Source organism: Leuresthes tenuis, unplaced genomic scaffold (genome assembly GCF_036924035.1).
Source record: "Leuresthes tenuis unplaced genomic scaffold, fLeuTen1.0.hap1 SCAF_12, whole genome shotgun sequence".
Taxonomy (NCBI): Eukaryota; Metazoa; Chordata; class Actinopteri; order Atheriniformes; family Atherinopsidae; genus Leuresthes; species Leuresthes tenuis.
The window spans coordinates 19,756,384-19,765,988 of record NW_027325366.1 but is presented as its reverse complement, the minus strand read 5'-3'; positions in this window follow the sequence as shown (position 1 = coordinate 19,765,988).

Here is a 9,605-nt window from a genome sequence, read left to right as displayed (position 1 = left end):
GTTAAACAATGTTAAACAACTAAGTGAATGTCTGCAAACAGTATGGCAGTTGCCCATTACTATTAATATTTACTTTCTGAACTTCTTTGCAGGTTCCAAACCACAATATGTTTCAGTTTCAGGACAAATATTGCAGAAACCTTGCTCATATCAACTGGCCTCACCTAATCGCACTGCATTTTTTTCACCATAAGCAATTGAGATACATGGCATGCAATGCCCTCTGAACGGGTGCTTCCTGTGGGAGCCCTGGGGAAGGGACCAGTGTGATAACATGACATGTGAACCAGCACTGTATGGCCTCGATAAGGATTCATCAGATACCAGAGTCCACCAAACAGACAGGGGAAGTGGTGATAAGTGGGCGGCTTTAAGTTTGATCCACTTATATCTCGGTGGTGGGGTTAGGAGTAAAGACTCCTGGAAGATTCTCATCAGACTTCCCGTTTGTCATTTCTCAGAGGGATAGGTGCAGCAACCTCATAAAGGATGACAGAAAGAACATTGTTTTTGGAATACCTCGCAAATTAAAGTTTGGTTTGCTTTCAGGTATTTGCATTCGCACATGAAAAAGAAAAGAGTTTTAGCCTTGGCAGAATCTCTCATCTTTAAACAAAAATGACAAATGAAAAATGTTTCTCTCTTGGTCTGTGGGACAGAGATGTGCAATTACAGTAGGAACATAATGAGCTGTATAATCTTCAGTCAGCTCATGGGGATATTATCAACACCTCTGTCAAGGTTCCCCGTGATGTATGTGGGAGGTAATTTGATTTTTTTTAGCTTGGGTCTCGACTGTCATTAGATTTCTGCAAAACAAGGCTCTTCTACATTCCTAAACCACTGGGGGTCTGCCACATAAGGCATAATATTTGTGAAAGGCTCGGGGCTTATGAGCAGTTTCAGAAAAACATTAAATTGAAAATCTTTTCCACCAGATTATGAGTCATCAGAGCTTCAGTCTCGAAACAGCAACATCTATCCGTGACAGGGGAGAGAAAGGCCACTAGATGGCATTAGCAGACCTACTTTGAGTCTTCATCATCAACTCAGTCAGGACATGATGGATAATGCTAATTATTCATTTGGAGTACTTAGCAAAAAATTGTCTTCTGGGCTCCTTCCCTGCCACCCCTCTCTTTTTACAGTGTCTGTCTGCCGGAACATCTCATAACCTCAGGTTTGCTGCAGGTAAATTGATTATGCACAACTGGAAATACTAATATTATATAAGCACATTCATCATAAAATATTAAACAAGATTTGAAGACAGTATCTCTCTTCAAAGTAGGGTTTCAAAATAAGGTAATACGACAGGATCCATTGGACCAATGTAATCCCTATAGCATCTTTGCTTTAGTGATGGATAGGTTAATAACCTCACAGTTCTGTGACTGAGACAAATTGGCAACACAATACAATTAGTTGCAATAGAAGCAAACGACTCCTTTGCAAGGCTTTTACTGACTTGTCTTCAGTGCACTTGCTGTTGCAGATGCATTGCTTTTGCTTTTCTTTTTCTTTGTTGTTTCAAGTTTCTTGTCCAGGAATGTACATTAATCAAACCAGATTGGTTTAACGTCATAAAGGTCCGGAGTTGCTGGCATGGTTGAAGAATTCCCGACTCCTGTTCTATGTGTGTTAGTGGAGAGATCCCAGATAAAAAGTCAAATTTCTTTTGAAAAGTGGAAATGCATTGCGTTAGTATAACTAATTGACTCACAGGCCTAACATGGCTTCATGCAGTGTTTCTGTCACTTGTCTGTGCTGGCGCACTGTAAAGCAGTGCAAGCAGCTCATGGCGCCATAGTGTTATGAACCTTTGTTAATACACATAAGAGTGAGAGTCTGTCCTTGAGGGCCACCAAAAGTGAGTGACATAACCTTTGGTAATGTTGCCCTGCTTTTTGTGTTAATGACATTTATTGCTGAAATAACAGGGAATCTCCTTTCTTGTATGAGGTTACAACAAAATGGTGAGGTGCACAGATGCAAAATGTTAACACTGTGACTCATTACAGACAACACATCATGTCTAGGAGACTGTAGGCAGCACTCTGAGATCCACGCGTGTTTTGCTTATGTGCATGCAACTGTATGTAGTGTCAGTGCATTTAACACGAAATTGACACTTGGTGCATTTGTCTTTTGAAAACTGAGAAGTGAAACCAAAAGACCATCTTCAGTGCCTCACAAGGAGTGCATCTCTATCAGATTGGTGGGTGCTATTAGTCCTCTGATTCCCATCTATTGCATTTGATAGCACATCTTCCCTACAGTGAGGGAGGAAAATGGGAGTAATGGTGAGAGGAAAATGCAATCTGGATGTCAGACAAGCACTTGATTAACCACTTATAGACGCAGTCTCTGCGTTAGAGCTAAGCTATGCCATCTTACCCCCCTCCTTCAGCAGGTCCTTTAAACATTACTGGCCTAAAGATATTGATTTCTCACCCTTCTCAATATCCCCTTGCTGTTAATAGAATTTACACCAGACTATCAATGTTTCAACGAGGCCTCCCCTCCCCTCACAGTAGTGCCAGGATCTTCTAAGCCCCAAAGACGGTACACTCTAAGCTTGTCTTCCACAAGCTCCAGTTGCAAATGCCTACCTGAGAGAGAAGACATGGAACTTGACAACAGAGGCAAAAATGACATTTGTGTTACCAGCTGTTTGGATAAAAGCCAAGAGCAGCAGAGGTGAGTCTAGAGCTGTTTCACTTCTTTTTTAATCCTAGAATTAGTTAAAGTCTAGCATCTGAGACATGAGCCGTTCACAGAGGAGAATTCTGCGTTACTCCGGGTCAAATTTGTCGTTAATATGATCAGTTCGTGCCTTTCATAGAGGAACATATGCAGCAAATTAAATCCATTGCTTAACTTTAAATTCAACTCCACCATGTGGAACCTGAGGTGTAAAATAACAACATAATGAAATTATAGTTCAAGCAAGATTTCAAAAAGCCTGTTAAATCTAAGAACAATTTCTCAAGAACAGTGGGAATAAAATGTAATTAACAAGATTTTATAGAAAGCGATGCTTTCTTCTGCATTAACAGATGACTGAAGTCTGCGATAATTTTCCATTCTTCCATGTTCACGTGAACAAAGCAATCATGTTCCATATTGTCAGGCTAATAGCTGCCATAATCCAAGGAATTAGAAATGATGCGTGCTCTCGCCGAGTTTCACTGAGAGGCTTGGAGCCCAGCCTACAGCAGCACAGTGCTTTTGATTCAAATGACAGGCTCGACTTGGTGACCTTAGCAGCTTTCCATGGGCACATTGATTTTTCTCCCACATTACAGATAATTGCTGGATGCTGTGAATCCTATCCTCCCAGGGCAGCAGGGAGGAGCTTCTGTCGTTTGTTGACACAAGAGTGGCTATCTTTTTTTGAGGAATGTGATATCCTGAGATCTCATTGACTGCGATTGACTTCTGTGCACTTCCTGCCAATGGTGGATGACTAACTCTAACAGCTTGGTTTTTAAGCTTGGTGGGGTTGTTAGTGTTCTGTATTGTTAACTGTTAATAATGTCCATGGAAATATAAGGATGAACTATCTTCAGAATCCTTGTAATGGCTTTACAACTTGTTAAATTATTCATGACTAATCACCTCTTGGCCATTCTTCTGATGGCAAGACAGATAATTAGTGTAAATCACAGTATTGGAATAAATGTAGTATCTGTATTCTGTGTGGTCTTATATTAATGCATTTTCCAGTTCTGCATAGAGCGACTTATCATCATTTTATGCAAATGACTACATCTAGTGTTTGTTCTGCTCCATAAAGTAATGAAAAAGTCACTTCCAGTGTTATTATGTGAGGCACAAATCTGCTTTGATGACCTGAAAAATAGCCTTTGTGTCTCCAGAGGTAAGACAGAGGTAGAAGCACGTATTGCTTTGGGTTTTTGTTTTAGCCCCTGTTTATTAACCACATTAGACCATTGTGATGTTTTGTTTCATGCACCCATAAGTGTACTTAACTAATTAATCAGAAATTCAAACTAAGTGTTGCAGTCATACAAGCAGATAGGGAGAGTTTTCCAGAGGGTATTGGACTTTACATTCTTCTAAGGAAACAAATGAGCCATCCTCCCACACACAGTGAGCAACACATTAAATCAGACGAGTCTTGGAACGCACTCTGCTTATCATCACCATCTTAAATCATTGCTGCTGTAACCCTCAAGACAACATGCTAAATGTGATTCTTAGTTGTGTACACAGTGCATGGTTATTGCTCTCTGCGCAACCCCTGTCCTCACTCTAAGCGCTGCGACCTGTGTGACACAGAAAAACAGGCCACCGATTCAGCCTGCTTCAGCCTATTGGCTAGTGTCAGGCCACATGATTGGATGGACTAATGTGCAGTTTTATCTCACAGAAAGGTCTGCTTTGACCTTTCACAGCTCTTTATTGTGGCGATATGGTCAAGCCTACCAGTGGACATATAAACAGACTCAGTGTATATGATTAGCAGATTGCACAATCTACTGTTTAGACATAATGGAGCAATGCACGCATAGCAAGAAATGTTATACTGTATTGCTCGAATATAGCAAGCTGAACTTTCACTTGTCATACATTGCTGTGTTTACATGGCATACGGTGTGTTATGCAAGCCGCTCCATTTGCTGGCAGAGGCAGACACGTGCTGCAGTTCATAACTAATGGACTACTGTGTATGTAACTCATGCATGAGAAAATCAGCATGCTTTAATTCTGTGTCAACTATCATGATCCTAAAATAGCATGGCACAAGAACGCACAAAAAAATGTACAAAAACATTTGAAATATTGATGCATTCGTGCGCTTGAACATATCGTGTGACAAGCTGATATTTGTTTGCAAAAGCAGTGAAAACACAGATAAAATAATGCAAAATAATGCATTAAAAAAAACTGTTTAACAGGTTTGCTGTTTAACATTAAGGTTAAGACCTAATTCTGTGGTTTATATAGGACTTAGTTTTGGCTCTGTTGAGGATGACAGTTGGCAGGCAGACAATGATACAGTAGAAGCTGGATTATGAGTAAAGCTTAATTTCTAAGCTCTCGTGATTGGCAAAACACATGGCATTTCCCTAAATGCCTGCATACAGTTGATCATGCAAATGTGTCAGATGTTGTCATTTAGTTGTATGCTAACATGTGGTTAATAATACCACAAACAGTGATGTTTAGCATTTTGTTTTAGAAGTCCTTCAACATATTTCAACTCTCTTGCAAAAAGCACTGAAAAAGGAGAAACCCCAAACTGGAATTTTCTCTCAAACCGAACATGGTTTTCATGAGCGCTTTGCTTATTGAGGTACCAGCATGGCAATCCATTGAAGTCCAGCTGTTCCACATTGATCTCTCTGTGTTTTCTGACGCACTGGCCTGGAATGTGATGTTATTTCATTACCGAGGCAGAAGCGACAAGCTCGGTCTCTTCCCTCAGGGCACTGACCACTCACTTGGACGGGGGCACTATATGTAATAATAACTGAATGGCTTAGTCAGACAAGCTCAGTTGACTATTGAGTCAAAATCAAGCAGCAAGAAACTTTGGAGTCAGGAGGAAAGACACGGGCACTCATCAGTGAAGAAGATTTAAAAAGGCCTGGACAGGAATCTTCAATCTTCAATCTTGATTTGACTGGTCACCAGCAATGGACCCAGATGACAATGATCTCGGAATCTTCACAGTCATTCAGTGAGTTGTGTGTTGTCGATTGATTGTCTGTGCTTACTTTATAATTCAGTCAGATCTGTCATATCTCTAAAAATGGGGGTACTAGTTGCTGTACAATTGCTTTGACATAAACGCATTCAGGGTATTTTATGCTACTTGTCTTTTAGCTTCTCGTTTCAGCCTTACAGAATAATGATTCTGTCATTTAATGCCTGTGAAAAAACGAAGAATTGATTGTGCCTTTTGTTGTGATGCAAATCACTGACTGAAGGTTGTGGGTTATCCAACAAATTCTTTACCTCTGATTTGCAAATAATGACACCAGTTCATCTGTTCTCGGTGAAGTCTGTTTCTGTATCACTGTTCTCAGTTGATGGCTGCTTTCCATTCACATGTGTCAGTTACTGAGCATTCAGTTGGTGTACTTTATAGTTAGTTAATGTAAAATTGTGCAGGATGCATTGATTTGCAAACCGAATTCAATATTTATTTCAAGAAAACGGAAAGAACTACTTTGTACCGTTCTGAATCGTGAAAGATATTAGATAAGCTTCATTACTAGACCTTCATTGGGCAAAACCAAAAAGGTTTTGTATGTGGGGATGGTGCGATCCTCGGTCGCGTCTGACCTTCAAAAGACTTTGTGGCTTGTAAAAAAATGATACAACAGCCAAAATGTGACTTCCCCAAAATGCCGCAAAATTGTATTACTTTAAGGAGTTATTTTCGAGGTCATAAGTATATAAAAAAACTGCATATGTAATCTATCAAATTAACCACGCCTACTAACATTACTGATGGACTGGACTGTTTATATTTTCTGCCTGGCTTTTACATAAACATTAGTCATTTTATCATTAGCCATTGCTGCAAGCCAATAGTCTTATGATAACTTAAGAGGTGGCCAATGTTGCTATCAGCTAATTCCTAATAGTTACAGTAAACGGGCTAACCCTAATATGTGCCATGTGTGTCACCAAATTAGTCTTGTTTTTGTACAGTCTTTCAGCTTCTTTTATTGTATCCTCTTAGCCACCATTAATATATTCATTACAGCCACGTAAATTGTATCTTGAAGTGCCTCTATCTTACAACACTAACAGCCTTGTTTGTTCACACTGATAATAGATAGATTCCTGTGCATTTTGTATTGTGGTAATTTAAGATGTTTGTTTCATTGGAACAGGTCTTGTGAGACTCCATGGATTTATAGCTCAGTAATCTAAGAACATTTAAGAGTAATGATTGTTTCCTTCCTTATCAACAGAACACAATGTGATTAAAAGCTAATAAGAATCTAGAGAAATCTTTGGGTGTAAAAACAATACTAAATAGCTGTGATGGTGATTGGCCCTCAGATGATAGCCTCTAGGAAAAAGAGGTGCACCATCCTATTTGTTATCGGCACACAGTTCAAAAGGCAGATATCTAGTTGCATTAGTGCACATGTAATGAGTAAGATGCACACATGCAAGGGTAACATTAATTCTGAACAACACAGGTTGTGGAGCAACATATGCTCACATCCAAATAGCTGATTTAAGCAAGGTGAACTGCCAGTCTGTATTCTGCACATTTTGCAACAACATGGCTCCATAGCAAAAGATTCCAGGTGCTCCGCTGGCTAGCTAAGAGTCCAGACCTGTCATCCATGAAATTAAACTATACTACAACCGGCCTTGAAATGTTGACAGCGTGAAATCATATACCAAATGAAGATGAGGGGAAACATGTTGATGTCAAAAGTACTTCAATTGTTCAACAGTGAAAAGAAAAAAGTGATGCAACAGAGTGGTGATCTGTGATGTGCCTGCCTTGTCCTGTTAAAACATTTTGAAAAGTAATCAATGTTCAAATGAAATTCAATCCGGGCAGATATACTTCAAAAACTCAGTTATGTTGTCTTTGTTCTGTTTTCAATTACACAGTGCAAATAATTGAATTTTGATTTTGTTTATACTTTCTGCAGCCATCCAGCTGTCATAACCATAAAAAATGTGTAAAGCCATGATCGACTGGTAAATTTTAACTTGTGTAAACAGCTAACCGCCCAGTGGATGCTGGAAAATATTCAGCCTGTAGCAACCGTATACAGAATATGTGGCCTTAGAGGATAAATGGATGAATGCACGCTGCAAACATGACCAGCCAATGACTTTCATGAATCTGTTTTATAACCTGCAGGTTCCCCAGGCACACAGTTGCAACAGTGTCAAGCATCTTGGCAGTGTCCCCTGCACAGATTTTATTCACTCCACACAGAACTGCTGCTTTCCAGTATCACTGAATGCTATCAGCAGGTGTAATGAAACTAGAAATGTAGCATAACTTAGCTAGGTAACACTTCACTTCTTATCCCAATTAGTCGCACTACTGAATATTCATAACAGCACACTGCTCAGATCTTTAAACTGTCTCCTAAAAGCCATTTAATTCACTGAATAAATCAGCCACAGTCTTGGCATAATTAGTGTCGCACTGTGAGACTGGGAAAGGCGAGATGCTGAGGTGGCTCACAGGCAGATACAGGTTCTGAATGACACAACTCAGGAGAGGGAACAGTTCAGGGCGTTGCCTGGTGGTTACTCACACGCATCTGGTGTGTGTCCCGGAGCCACTAACCTGGGTCCGAAACACTATAGAGTCCCATCACTGTACTGTACAATCAAGCTTATGATGGATCCAGTACATAATGAAATTTTTGCGAGCGTTATTGCTAAAATATAACATTTTGACAAATGCTTTGCCAATGCATCTTTAAAGGTAAATGTGCCAAGTTTTTGCTCTCTGCTTGTTATCTTTTTAGGCAAGTAACAGGATCCAAAAGTACTTAAGCAATGCTGAGTTCTGTATGGCTGAATGTGACAAAGTGACTGAAATCAGATGATTTAAAAGGGACTCAGAGAGATGACAGTTTGGGATCAGCAGGACAGCAGGGTTTTATCAGTCAAAGCTTCAGCCATAGTCGCCTTAGATCACGCTTCTGTCTGACCCTAATATCCTCTGCTGCTCATGCTGGCCTCTGGACCACAAACCCAAATGGACAAACATCACTGTCCAAAATACGCTGAGCTTCTCAATCCTCCAGCCACAGGCCACTATGGTGTCAAATCGTTGAAGCAAATCGTGTTCTCCTGCTCTTCAGCTTGCCCTGTCTTATGTGTACGCCTAAAAATAGAAATACATCGATTAATAAAAAAGCTCAGTGTTATTTTCCAGAATGTGATTAACATCATGCTTCACTTTGCTTTTTTTTTTTAAATAATTAGATTGTCTCAAAACACAGATTCAGATATTCTTTATTTTCTGTATCACTCTGAGCAAAGGCGCAGTGACTCACACTACAGAGACTTGCATGTTGTGGTGGTTTAACATGGAGTGGTTGTTGCTTAGCAGTGGATACAGTATCAAAGTGTAGCTTTTTTGTAGTTATTCATTCATTACCACCTAACATGTTTAATCATGACCTTTTTCTGTCATGTTTCAAACTGAGAATCAAACAGCTTATTGTTTATTGTTTGACTATAGTGGAGGTTTTTTTCTAGTAAATTCAATTAATGGAAGTTGGCTACATTCAAATACATTGTTTGACAGGTGGAGCAGATGCCTTTATCGAATATGTTTGATGTTAGTCCTGTTGTCTGGCCTTGTGTTTCACAGATCAGCATATCACAGTACAGTCTGGTTATATTGTGAAGTTCTTTCATCCAAACGGTCACAGCCACATGAAGAAGTATCAAACCTCCATGGATCAGAGATTAGGATAATTGGCTCTTAGTGGTTTTCGACAGTGATGCCTCATCTCAGGTGTTTGATCTATGAAAGGTGATTCTTCATTTTTGGGGCCTTACTTTAACAAGATGCCTATCAAAAGAAACATCAGAAAAGAAATTAAATGCTATGGGCATTTGTTAAC